General features: G+C 40.2%; 1 protein-coding gene across 2 annotated transcripts in view; it reads right to left on the bottom strand.

Moving 5' to 3' along the window:
* VPS16 (VPS16 core subunit of CORVET and HOPS complexes) overlaps positions 1-14,833 on the bottom strand; it is a 28,567-nt gene that overhangs the window by 7,545 nt on the left and 6,189 nt on the right. The gene's annotated exons all lie outside the window — the stretch shown is intronic.

Here is a 14,833-nt window from a genome sequence, read left to right as displayed (position 1 = left end):
TAAGTGATCAACAAAAATCAATATATTTTTTTCTATACCAATTAGTTTTCTATACCATAGCAAGAACTAATAAGAAATATAACTTTTAAAAAGATCCTAATCTTGATAGCAATAAAACTATGATACCGAAGAATAAACCTAATAAACATTTTTTGCAAAATCAAATCAGTTTACTCAAGGATATAGAAGACACGAAGAAATATTCTAAAGGATCTATAAATGCACGAGAATTCCAATAAAAATCAGCCCAATTTTTTGGTGGGTAGGGAAGCACAAACTGATTCTACAGTTCATCTAGGGGGGCAAAAAAGGTCATCTGAAAGAGAAAATACTGGATAATATTTAAGAACATTTGAAAACATGAAAACAGATATATATATCAGATATCGAATACACTTAAAAACTAAAGTTAAGGAGCAGAAGCAAGAAAAACTACAATCCTGCAGCCTGTGGACCAAAAACCACAGTTAGAGAAAGATAGACAAGATGAAAAGGCAGAGGGCTATGTACCAGATGAAGGAACAAGAAAAAACCCCAGAAAAACAACTAAATGAAGTGGAGATAGGCAACCTTCCAGAAAAAGAATTCAGAATAATGATAGTGAAGATGATCCAGGACCTCGGAATAAGAATGGAGGCAAAGATTGAGAAGATGCAAGAAATGATTAACAAAGACCTAGAAGAATTAAAGAACAAACAAACAGAGATGACCAATACAATAACTGAAATGAAAACTACACTAGAAGGAATCAATAGCAGAATAACTGAGGCAGAAGAACGGGTAAGTGACCTGGATGGAAGACAGAATGGTGGAATTCACTGCTGCAGAACAGACTAAAGAAAAAAGAATGAAAAGAAATGAAGACAGCCTAAGAGACCTCTGGGACAACATTAAACGCAACAACATTCGCATTATAGGGGTCCCAGAAGGAGAAGAGAGAGAGGAAGGACCAGAGAAAATATTTGAAGAGATTATAGTCGAAAACTTCCCTAACATGGGAAAGGAAATAGCCACCCAAGTCCAGGAAGCGCAGAGAGTCCCATACAGAATAAACCCAAGGAGAAACACGCCGAGACACATAGTAATCAAAGTGGCAAAAATTAAAGACAAAGAAAAATTATTGAAAGCAGCGAGGGAAAAACGACAAATAACATACAAGGGAACTCCCATAAGGTTAACAGCTGATTTCTCAGCAGAAACTCTGCAAGCCAGAAGGGAGTGGCATGATATACTTAAAGTGATGAAAGGGAAGAACCTACAACCAAGATTACTCTACCCGGTAAGGATCTCATTTAGATTTGATGGAGAAATCAAAAGCTTTACAGACAAGCAAAAGCTACGAGAATTCAGCACCACCAAACCAGCTCTACAACAAATGCTAAAGGAACTTCTCTAAGTGGGTAACACAAGAGAAGAAAAGGACCTACAAAAACAAACCCAAAACAATTAAGAAAATGGTCATAGGAACATACATATCGATAATTACCTTAAACGTGAATGGATTAAATGCCCCAACCAAAAGACATAGACTGGCTGAATGGATACAAAAACAAGACCCATATATATGCTGTCTACAAGAGACCCACTTTAGACCTAGGGACACATACAGACTGAAAGTGAGGGGATGGAAAAAGATATTCCATGCAAATGGAAATCAAAAGAAAGCTGGAGTAGCTATACTCATATCAGATAAAATAGACTTTAAAATAAAGAATGTTACAAGAGACAAGGAAGGACACTACATAATGACCCAGGGATCAATCCAAGAAGAAGATATAACAATTATAAATATATATGCACCCAACATAGGAGCACCTCCATACATAAGGCAACTGCTAACAGCTATAAAAGAGGAAATCGACAGTAACACAGTAGTAGTGGGGGACTTTAACACCTCACTTACACCAATGGACAGATCATCCAAAATGAAAATAAATAAGGAAACAGAAGCTTTAAATGACACAATAGACCAGATAGATTTAATTGATATTTATAGGACATTCCATCCAAAAACAGCAGATTACACGTTCTTCTCAAGTGCGCACGGAACATTCTCCAGGATAGATCACATCTTGGGTCACAAATCAAGCCTCAGTAAATTTAAGAAAATTGAAATCATATCAAGCATCTTTTCTGACCACAACGCTATGAGATTAGAAATGAATTACAGGGGAAAAAACGTAAAAAAGACAAACACATGGAGGCTAAACAATATGTTACTAAATAACCAAGAGATCACTGAAGAAATCAAAGAGGAAATCAAAAAATACCTAGAGACAAATGACAATGAAAACACGACGACCCAAAACCTATGGGATGCAGCAAAAGCAGTTCTAAGAGGGAAGTTTATAGCTATACAAGCCTACCTAAAGAAACAAGAAAAATCTCAAGTAAACAATCTAACCTTACACCTAAAGAAACTAGAGAAAGAAGAACAAACAAAACCCAAAGTTAGCAGAAGGAAAGAAATCATAAAGATCAGAGCAGAAATAAATGAAATAGAAACAAAGAAAACAATAGCAAAGATCAATAAAACTAAAAGTTGGTTCTTTGAGAAGATAAACAAAATTGATAAGCCATTAGCCAGACTCATCAAGAAAAAGAGGGAGAGGACTCAAATCAATAAAATCAGAAATGAAAAAGGAGAAGTTACAACAGACACCGCAGAAATACAAAGCATCCTAAGAGACTACTACAAGCAACTTTATGCCAATAAAATGGACAACCTGGAAGAAATGGACAAATTCTTAGAAAGGTACAACCTTCCAAGACTGAACCAGGAAGAAACAGAAAATATGAACAGACCAATCACAAGTAATGAAATTGAAACTGTGATTAAAAATCTTCCAACAAACAAAAGTCCAGGACCAGATGGCTTCACAGGTGAATTCTATCAAACATTTAGAGAAGAGCTAACACCCATCCTTCTCAAACTCTTCCAAAAAATTGCAGAGGAAGGAACACTCCCAAACTCATTCTATGAGGCCACCATCACCCTGATACCAAAACCAGACAAAGACACTACAAAAAAAGAAAATTACAGACCAATATCACTGATGAATATAGATGCAAAAATCCTCAACAAAATACTAGCAAACAGAATCCAACAACACATTAAAAGGATCATACACCACGATCAAGTGGGATTTATCCCAGGGATGCAAGGATTCTTCAATATACACAAATCAATCAATGTGATACACCATATTAACAAACTTAAGAATAAAAACCATATGATCATCTCAATAGATGCAGAAAAAGCTTTTGACAAAATTCAACACCCATTTATGATAAAAACTCTCCAGAAAGTGGGCATAGAGGGAAACTACCTCAACATAATAAAGGCCATATATGACAAACCCACAGCAAACATCATTCTCAATGGTGAAAAACTGAAAGCATTTCCTCTAAGATCAGGAACGAGACAAGGATGTCCACTCTCACCACTATTATTCAACATAGTTCTGGAAGTCCTAGCCACGGCAATCAGAGAAGAAAAAGAAATAAAAGGAATACAAATTGGAAAAGAAGAAGTAAAACTGTCACTGTTTGCGGATGACATGATACTATACATAGAGAATCCTAAAGCTGCCACCAGAAAACTGCTAGAGCTAATTAATGAATATGGTAAAGTTGCAGGATACAAAATGAATGCACAGAAATCTCTTGCATTCCTATACACTAATGATGAAAAATCTGAAAGAGAAATTAAGGAAACACTCCCATTTACCATTGCAACAAAAAGAATAAAATACCTAGGAATACACCTACCTAGGGAGACAAAAGACCTGTATGCAGAAAACTATAAGACACTGATGAAAGAAATTAAAGATGATACCAACAGATGGAGAGATATACCATGTTCTTGGATTGGAAGAATCAATATTGTGAAAATGACTGTACTACCCAAAGCAATCTACAGATTCAATGCAATCCCTATCAAATTACCAATGGCATTTTTTACGGAGCTAGAACAAATCATCTTAAAATTTGTATGGAGACACAAAAGACCCTGAATAGCCAAAGCAGTCTTGAGGGAAAAAAATGGAGCTGGAGGAATCAGACTCCCTGACTTCAGACTATACTACAAAGCTACAGTAATCAAGACAATATGGTACTGGCACAAAAACAGAAACATAGATCAATGGAACAAGATAGAAAGCCCAGAGATTAACCCACGCACCTATGGTCAACTAATCTATGACAAAGGAGGCAAAGATATACAATGGAGAAAAGACAGTCTCTTCAGTAAGTGGTGCTGGGAAAACTGGACAGCTACATGTAAAAGAATGAAATTAGAATACTCCCTAACACCATACACAAAAATAAACTCAAAATGGATTAGAGACCTAAATATAAGACTGGACACTATAAAACTCTTAGAGGAAAACATAGGAAGAACACTCTTTGACATAAATCACAGCAAGATCTTTTTTGATCCACCTCCTAGAGTAATGGAAATAAAAACAAAAATAAACAAGTGGGACCTAATGAAACTTCAAAGCTTTTGCACAGCAAAGGAAACCATAAACAAGACGAAAAGACAACCCTCAGAATGGGAGAAAATATTTGCAAATGAATCAACGGACAAAGGATTAATCTCCAAAATATATAAACAGCTCATTCAGCTCAATATTAAAGAAACAAACACCCCAATCCAAAAATGGGCAGAAGACCTAAATAGACATTTCTCCAAAGAAGACATACAGACGGCCAAGAAGCACATGAAAAGATGCTCAACATCACTAATTATTAGAGAAATGCAAGTCAAAACTACAATGAGGTATCACCTCACTCCTGTTAGAATGGGCATCATCAGAAAATCTACAAACAACAAATGCTGGAGAGGGTGTGGAGAAAAGGGAACCCTCTTGCACTGTTGGTGGGAATGTAAATTGATACAGCCACTATGGAGAACAATATGGAGGTTCCTTAAAAAACCAAAAATAGAATTACCATATGACCCAGCAATCCCACTACTGGGCATATACCCAGAGAAAACCGTAATTCAAAAAGACACATGCACCCGAATGTTCGTTGCAGCACTATTTACAATAGCCAGGTCATGGAAGCAACCTAAATGCCCATCAACAGACGAATGGATAAAGAAGTTGTGGTACATATATACAATGGAATATTACTCAGCCATAAAAAGGAACGAAATTGAGTCATTTGTTGAGACGTGGATGGATCTAGAGACTGTCATACAGAGTGAAGTAAGTCAGAAAGAGAAAAACAAATATCGTATATTAATGCATGTATGTGGAACCTAGAAAAATGGTACAGATGAGCCAGTTTGCAGGGCAGAAGTTGAGACACAGATGTAGAGAATGGACATATGGACACCAAGGGGGGAAAACTGCGGTGGGGTGGGGATGGTGGTGTGCTGAATTGGGAGATTGGGATTGACATGTATACACTGATGTGTATAAAATTGATGCCTAATAAGAACCTGCAGTATAAAAAAACAAACAAAACAACTAATACTAAACTTTCATTGGGTTATTTGTATGGAAATATGTTAATATAAATGTTTCAGACATTACATGAAATTTCTAAAAATCTTATATTTGTATGTGTATGGAAATATGTATGGAAATATGTTAATATACATGTTTCAGACATTACATGAAATTTCTAAAAATCTTATATGTTCTGGTATAATGTTATAAGTAATAATCCTAGTTATTACTTTAAAATGTATATCTCAGAAATAACTAATTTTCTTGTCAACTGCATTATTATGAACTTTCATCAAATCTTTAACCGTGGTCATTTTTAAGTCTTTTGTCATTTACAGACAGTTCTGGGTGTACTCTGATGATTTTGCAAATATGTTCCTGTAAAAGGGTTTCATCTTCAAGAAATTCATGGAAAAGACTCTGACAAGTACAGGTTTCTGGTAACTGACTGTACTGCTGAACTGAATGAATAAGCATTTTCAGAACTCTAATGAAAAACTGATGAAGTCATAAAAGTGCTAACAAAAGATCAAGATGAAAAAAAAATTAATTACATGGGACTGAGTGAACTGATGAGGATGAGTATAATTTTTGTGACTTTCTGTCTGAATTAAAAAAAAAAAAAATCCCACAAGGACTGAGAGGCAAAGAATATACAAATCAATTTTCACTGCAAAGTAAAGGAGCTGTTACAGTGGAGGATTACTGGACTGAATGTCAATATTATGACATAGTATGAGTGTGTTTCATGTTTGGTAATTGCAATCATTGTTGCTTTTGTTGTGGTCATCCATGTACAATGCTTGGTGTCAGTCTATTTATCTCTTGTAAAAATAAAATACAGTGTGTGTGTGTGTGTGTGTGTGTGAAAAAAAAAAAAAAAAAAACTAAAGTTAAGGACTTCCCTAGTGGCACAGTGGTTAAGAATCCGCCTGCCAACGCAGGGGACACGGGTTCGATCCCTGGTTCGGGAAGATCCCACATGCCACGGAGTAACTAAGCCCACGCACCACAACTACTGAGCCTGCGCTCTAGAGCCTGCGAGCCACAACTACTGAGCCCGTGTGCCACAACTACCGAGCCCATGTGTCGCAACTACTGAGCCCGCGTGCCGCAACTACTGAAGCCCGCGTGCCTAGAGCCCGTGCTCTGCAACAAGAGAAGCCACCGCAACAAAGAGTAGCCCCTGCTCGCCACAACTAGAGAAAGCCCGTGCGCAGCAATGAAGACCCAGTGCAGCCAAAAATAAATAAAATTAAAAAGAAAAAAAACTAAAGTTAATTAAAACTTGCTTTGGCACAGGAATAAGCAAACAGATCAATGGAAGAGAAGATAGTCCAGAAAAAGACCTGGGAATAGAGTATGTAATAAAGATGGCATTTCAAACTGGTGCAAATTGATACTTGAAATGAGAAAATGGGCCATATGAGAAGTATCACAATAAATGCTATTTCATTACTTAATCTCTATATAATAAAATATTTTCCAGATAGAATTCAAGATTTAACTGTTTTAAAAAAAGCCATATCAGAACAAATCTTGCTTATTTTTACAATCTCAAAGTAGAAAAAAAATTCCTAAACATGATATGAAGCCTGGAAGTCACTAAGAAAAATAACAAGTGGGTCTAAATAAAAATTAAGAACTTCTGTGTACTTCTATATAAAAGGTGTAAAAACAATACATATTTATATTTGCTTCTATTTGAAAAAAGAAACTACAAAGTCTCTAAGAATCTAGTAACAGTGGTTACTTGCAGGTGAGGGGTGGAATCAGTTGAAGAGGAGCAGGGATGGGAATGAGACTGAGTTTTTAAACCACAGTAACAGCTATTTATGAAAAAATTAGCATTAAAAGTTTTTTATACAGTAAATAAATCCACCAAAAACAAACTAGGAAGACAAACTATGAAAAGGGAAAAAAATGTAACACATGTGAGAAAGGAATACTGTTCTTAAAAATACAAAAACCTCTAATTAGGGCTTCCTTGGTGGCGCAGTGGTAAAGAATCCGCCTGACAATGCAGGGGACACGGGTTTGAGCCCCGGTAGAGGAGGATCCCACATGCTGTGGAGCAACTACGCCCATGCGCCACAACTACTGAGCCTGCGCTCTAGAGCCTGTGAGCCACAACTACTGAGCCCGCGTCCTACACTGAAGCCCACGCGCCTAGAGCCCGTGCTCTGCAACAAGAGAAGCCACCACAATGAGAAGCCCGCGCACCACGACGAAGAGTAGCCCCCGCTCGCCCCAACTAGAGAAAGCCCACGCGCAGCAACGGAGACCCAATGCAGCCAAAAATAAATAAATAAAAACAAAAATACTTTTTAAAAAAAGCTCTAATTACTTGTAAAAAAAAATGAAAAGAAAAGTAAAAGAAAAATGGTCAAGGGCTATATCGTAACTATGTGAAAATATTTAAAAACAAAACATAAAAAACTTGAGAAAAATGTAAGCTAATATTTTCATAATGTGAACTATGGAAACATCTTTCAGAGTAAGACACAAAACCCAGAAATTACAAAGGAAAAGACTGATAGACTTTATCACATAAAACTTAACATATATGTTAAACATTGATACATAAAAGTCAAGTGACTACTGTGAAAAAATCTGTAACATTTGTAACAAAGGGTTATCAGGGAGAACGCGTAAAGAGCTCCTTTACAAATCAGTAGAGACAAAATAGAAAAATAGTCAAAGGATATGAATACACATACTTAACAACTAGGTAATTATGAATTTAAAAATTATTTTTATGTTTTGGCCATCTGAATGGCAAAAAATTAAGAGGTTAATAAATAACATGGAATATTGCTGAAGATGTGGAAAAATGAACATCTTCCTACATATTGGTGGGAGTGTAAAATGGTTCAACCCTTATGGAAGAGAATGAAGCACTTATGTATCCAATTTGTAAATGTGTATGCACTCTAACTTAGCAATTTCCTTCCAAGAGTCTAACCTATGAAACTACTTGCACAAGTACACAAAGGTATGAATTCACTGCAGCACTGTTTAAAATGGTTTCTAAAAATCCTGGAAAAATCTCCTTAAATGCCCATTAAAATGAGACTGGTTAAATAAACTACTTATGCCCATTTTGGGGAATATTATGTGCCTATTAACAAAGTGACTGGGTATGTTGACATGAAGTGGCCTCTAAGATATATTGTTAAGTAAAAAAAAAGGCAAGCTGCAGTGCAGTATGAACCATATGAATCCACTTACACAATAAAAAACTGAGCACATATTTTTACAAGCATATTTACATATAATCATATGTATGTGTGTAAATACACAGAAGAACTCTCATAGGCCTCCACACTGAGCCAGCGTGGAGAAACAGTGGTTACCTTTGGAGAGGGTGGTGAATGGGGGAGGGGAATAGGGAGACTGACAATTTGTAGGCTATATACTTCTGCATTATTTGAATTTTTCAACCCCATGTGCATTTCTTTTGACCTTTTGTTACTAAAATCCTTAGATGAAATCTGATGGGAAGATAGATATCCAAACAGACCTAGCATGCCAGTTATCAATTCACTGACAAACAGCTCCAAATTCACTCTTCCATATGTGTTTTGTGATAAGAGACAGTATTCTTTTAAGAATTTCTCCTTCACAGTGAGCCTGATGTTGAGCCTCCTCAGTAGAGGGCGCTGGAGGAACACTGCACGAGGAAGAGGCTTCTCCTGCTGCTTCCAGCAGGGCAGTCACCCAGCAGCCAGGGTGTGAGGACATCTGGTGGTGCTCTGACCAGCCATACAGCAACCTCCAAGGCTTGCCCAGACTGGCTCCCTGGACAGACACGGCATTCCAGGCCTCCTGCCTACACCAGGCCCTACTCCCTCTGCATGCCAAGATGCCTGGCCACTGGCTGCCCTGCCTGTAGCCTTGAGTGTTTCCATTGACCCCCTCTGCACAACCATGCACCCAATCACTGGCTGTGGCTTGCCTTACAGACACTAAGTGCTCCAGGCTGCCGGCATCAGCTCCCCAACTCCCTCTGCACGCCCACACCACTGACCCCTAGTTGCAGCTCACCTGTGCCCCCTACCCGCTGAACCCCAGAGGGTTGCTTCTTGCTGGCCAAGCAACTGTGGACCAGCTCTGGCCCAGGGAAACCAGTAAACTTCACTGCCATCCGGTGGGCTGCAACTGTATTTTCTCTGAGGCCTGAAATGAACCCCAGCCTGGGGAAGGTCCCTCCTTCCAAGTTTGTCGTTTCTTGAGTACTCTCCCTCAGCCCTAGGCTACCATATAAAAATTTCTCACATCTTATAGTTACTCTTTATGACAGCTTAATAATTCCTTACATTTATTAAACTGGCCCGGTTTACATCTCCTGACTGGACCCAGACTAATTGGTGCAGGGAGTGGCCCCAGGAGACAGACCCCTAAAGATTGGATTTGAGGACTGGTTTGGCCATGTGCTTGGGCTTGGGTGCAGTGCCGTGTTCCCGGACAATGCAAAACGGATGCTAGTAACCCACTGCGTGCAGCAGCATCACAATTAACCAAACCTGTAGTTCAGTGTAGTGAAATGCCAAGTCAAACACGTGCTTGACTGTATGGCAATAACGATCATTATAAAGGCTGTGGTGTGGATGGGTTATTTTGAGGGCACTTGAACGTTTACAAAGAGAAAATGACAAGGTTAGGTCCATTAATTTTCAGCTGCAGTCATGGTCTGAGAAGCAGAAAGCTTCTGTAACAGCCTAACAGAATCTTTTATTTCTTGTAGTCACACAGCTGCTACTGCTGAAAATCAAAGACAGAGTTTAATTGCATGGGTTGTTAAACAATGACAGTTAAATTCTCTAGCACATGTGAAAGTTAGGGCACTAATTAGAAAAGAAAGGAATCCTGAAACTTGGAAGGGAGATAACTGGTTAGACCCAGATGAAACTGACAATCTTGAGCCCCCAAGTCATTCTGAGTCTTCCTCACCAGTGGAAGTAGCTTGCCCTCCTGTGTCCGAGACTAGCCTTCCTCTACTTGAAAACCCTGTTATGCTCTCACTTGAGGTAGATGTCTTGGGAGCCTCCCTCTCCAAGGCTGACCTGGCTAACATTACTGCTGAGTGGTTAATCGGCCAAGAGCAGAGACCAGTACATGGCCCCAATATGGCACCATTCCCAGGGGGAGCAGTCCGCAAGTCGATTACACTGGACCTCTTCCATCATGGAGGGGGCAAAGATTTGTCCTCACTGGAATACATATTCTGGATGTGGATTTGTCTTCTTTACCTGTAATGCCTTTGCTAGCACCTACCATCGTGGACTTACAGGATGTCTCATGTACCGTGGGACTTCCTTGGTGGTCCAGTGGGTAAGACTCCATACTCCCAGTGCAGGGGGCCCAGGTTCGATCCCTGGTCGGGGAACTAGATTCCGTGTGCATGCCACAACTAAGAATCCTCATAATTCAACTAAGAGCCCACATGCCGCAACTAAAACGCAGCACAAGCAAAATAAATAAATAAATAAATAAACAGAATGTCTCATCTACCGTTGCAGCATTCTGCAAAGCCTTGCAACTAATCAAGGACTTCACTGCACAGCAAAGCAAGTGCAGCAGTGGGCTCAGGTCCATGGAATCAACTAGTCTTACCTTATATCCCATTACCCAGAAGTGGCTGGTCTAAATGTACTGACGACTCAGTTAAAGCACCAATTGGGAGACAGTATCCTAAAAGTATGGGGCCCTGTCTTACAGGATGCAGGCTTATGCTTTGCATCAGAGACCATTACATGGTATTATCTCCTCCACAGTCAGAATACGGGGGACCTGGAATCAAGGGGTGGAAGTGGGAGTGACTCCTCTCACTATTACACCTAATGACTCTCATTAAAATATTGCTTCCAGTTTCACTAACTTTGAGACCTATTGGTTTGGAGAGCTTAGTCTCCAAGGGGAGAATGTTTCCACCAGGGGACACAACAATGGATTCACTGAATTAGAAGACAAGAGTGCTACCTTGGGGACTTCCCTGATGGCGCAGTGGTTAAGAATCCGCCTGCCAATGCAGTGGACACGGGTTCGAGCTCTGGTCCGGGAAGATCCCACATGCCGTGGAGCAACTAAGCCCGTGTGCCGCAACTACTGAGCCTGAGTGCCACAACTACTAAAGCCCATGCGCCTAGAGCCCGTGCTCCGCAACAAGAGAAGCCACCACAATGAGAAGCCCGCGCACTGCAACGAAGAGTAGCCCCCACTCGCCGCAACTAGAGAAAGCCCACGCACAGCAATGAAGAACCAACACAGCCAAAAAATAAATAAATAAATAAATGTATATATATAAAAAAAAGAGTGCTACCTTGCCATTTGGGGCTCCTTATGCCACTGAAACAACAGGCAGGAAAATGGGGTTAATTTACTGGCTGAAGTGATTATCCTGATGGACAAGGGGAAATGAAGCTGCTGCTATACGATGGAGGCAAGGAGGACTATGTCTGAAACCCAGGGGATCCTCTGGGGCACCTCTTAGTACTTCCATGTCTAACAAAAAAGGTTAATGAAAAACCTCAGCAACCAAAAAAAGCAGAATGACTGAGGATTGGGTCACTTCACTATGTAAAGAGCAGAGCAGTGAAGGTTCTGGCTGAGAGCAAGGGAAATATGGGATGGGCAGTTGAAAAAGGAAGCCATAGATATTAACTATGATCTTGTGACCAGTTACAGAAATGAAGACTATAGCCACTTTGTGTATTTTCTCTGTGCTTGTCGTATGCATGCGTTTATATATATATACCAGCCATTATCTTCTCTCCTTCCCATTTTTATTTTATACACAAATTATTAGAGGTTAACTTTAAAATTCAATTTTTAGGTAACAGAATATTCAGTGGGACTGCAATTCAATTTGAGGAGTAACTAATGTAGTGATTGATACAATGACTGTTAAGACTGTATGTCTTCTCACTTTGGGAAAAAGAAGTTTACTTGTAAGAAGGATGGTATCTTGTTAAGCAGAAATATAGAGTTGTTTTGTTGTTGTGAGGGAGTTGAAGTGTAGAGGGCACTTGTGGAAGCTGATCAGCCAAAGAATGGACTGTGCCAGTTATCAAATTATTGCCTCCCAGCTCCAAATTCATCCTTCAATACATGCTCCACAGAGAGCTAGATGTTAAGCTTTCTCAGTAGAGGGCCCTGTAGTTAAGGGATATTGTAGGAGGAGGGGGGTCTCTGGCTGTTTCCAACAGCTGCAAGGTCGGTCAGCAGTGTGGGTATGAGGACATCGGGTGATACTCTGCCCCAACCATGCGCCCAGAACACACAACCCCTTGGTGACCTCACAGCCTTGGCCTGGACTGGCATCCACCTTCCCGTGGTTCTCTCCACAAGACACCGCATGCTCCAGGTCTCCTGCTCATACGGGTGCTCCCTGTGCAAGTCCACGAACCTGGCCACCAGCTATGGCTCACCTGTGCCCTATCTGTGCCCAGGAGGGCTGCTTCCTGCTTGTCCAGTGACTGTGCACCAGCTCTGGCCCAGGTAAACCAGCAACTCCCCCACCAACCAGTGGGCTGCAACTATACCTTCCCCAGCGAGGTAGGAACCCCGGCTTGGGGAGGGCATCCCCCCCTCCAACTTGTCCTTCCTTTCTCCTCAGTCCTAGGAAAGGACAGTTTTATTTTATCTTATAGTTACTTTGTTATCACAGTTTAATAGTTCTTTATACTAAACTTCCCCTATTTAATCACTGTATGGTTTGTCTCCTAATTAGAATCATAGTGATATTAACTGTGTCACATTCCACAGACCACTTGCTTGTCACAAGGGGGAAAATGGGTGAGAATGTGGCCATCAGCCTCCAAACACCTGTCAATCTCAACTTCCCTCGTAGCAGACAACCCGATACAATGATGCCTCCAGATGAACACCACACACACATCACCTACAAGGTGTTTCTGCCAAAAATGTCAACCTAAATCTGATCAAGCCTTTAGATCTAACACACAGTTTCAGGAAATACAGGCTATGATAGAGAAAAAAGTTCAAAGGCACCACAAGGAAGCAAGGGGACAAATCCAGAAAGCGACTAGGTCTCTAAAACAAGTCAATGTCATGAAAACAAAGGGTAGGGGTGAGAGTAGGATGATAATGTTCAAGTTTACAAGAGACTTAATTAAGAGAGATAAGCAGGGAATTCCCTGGTGGTCCAGTGGTTAGGACCCAGCACTTTCACTGCGGGGGCCCAGGTTCAATCCCTGGTCAGGGAACTAAGATCCCCACAAGCCATGCAGTGCGGGAGTGTGGGGGTGGGGGGGGGGGTAAGCAAATGACTAATTCTTATTTGGGTCTCAATTTGAACAAACCAGTTATAAAAAGGCATTTTGAAGACAACTGGAGAAGTCTGAAGAAGGACTGGTTGTTAGATGATATTAAATGTTCATTTTGTTTGGTGTGAAATAGCACTATATTTTATAGGAAACTGTCTTTTTTTTTCAAAGTAATACACATTTAAGGTGTGACTATAATTTACTTTAAAATATAGCAGAAAATGTATTTGATTGAAAAGATGTCTGGAGATTGTTTTTAAATGGTCCCAAAAAGTGTGTGTGTGTTGAGGGATGGGGGGTGGGTAGATGAAAAGTGAATGGCAAAGTGCTGACACTTGTTGAAGCTGGGTGATGAGCACATGGATGTCTACTACACTACTTTTAGAACATTTATGTATATTTGAACTTTTTCTTAAATTTTTTTAAACTTACAAGTAGTTGAAGCAAATGTATTACAACACGATAACAATTTTTTTTTTTATAGCAATTTTTTTTTTTTTTAAAGATTTATTGATTGATTGATTGCTATGTTGGGTCTTCGTTTCTGTGCTAGGGCTTTCTCTAGTTGCGGCAAGCGGGGGCCACTCTTCATCGCGGTGCGTGGGCCTCTCACCGCCGCGGCCTCTCTTGTTGCGGAGCACAGGCTCCAGACACGCAGGCTCAGCAGTTGTGGCTCACGGGCCCAGTTGCTCCGCGGCATGTGGGATCTTCCCAGACCAGGGCACGAACCCGTGTCCCCTGCATTAGCAGGCAGACTCTCGACCACTGCGCCACCAGGGAAGCCCGATAACAATTTTTAAGCCTAAACAATGGCTATGGGTATTCATTCTATTATTCCTACTCTGTTGTACATTTAAAATCTTTCACTGTAAAAAGTTAAATACAAATTCCAAGAAAAAAGGGAGGTCACCTCTATCCAATGCCCCAGGCAGTCAAGCTCAAATGAGGCCTGAGCTGTGTCCAGTGCAGTAACAGGATGTCACTGAGAAGAGGGTGGTCAGACCATAGTGAGTGATCGGTGGGAAGAGAGAAAATGGAAGCAAGTATAGGTGGCAGTTTTCAGACCTTTGGTGAGGTGAGGAG

The sequence above is a fragment of the Eschrichtius robustus genome, chromosome 16, assembly GCF_028021215.1.
Source record: "Eschrichtius robustus isolate mEscRob2 chromosome 16, mEscRob2.pri, whole genome shotgun sequence".
In the NCBI taxonomy this organism is placed as follows: domain Eukaryota; kingdom Metazoa; phylum Chordata; class Mammalia; order Artiodactyla; family Eschrichtiidae; genus Eschrichtius; species Eschrichtius robustus.
Note: the sequence above shows the minus strand (reverse complement) of the source record. Positions and strands in the feature narration are given on the sequence as shown.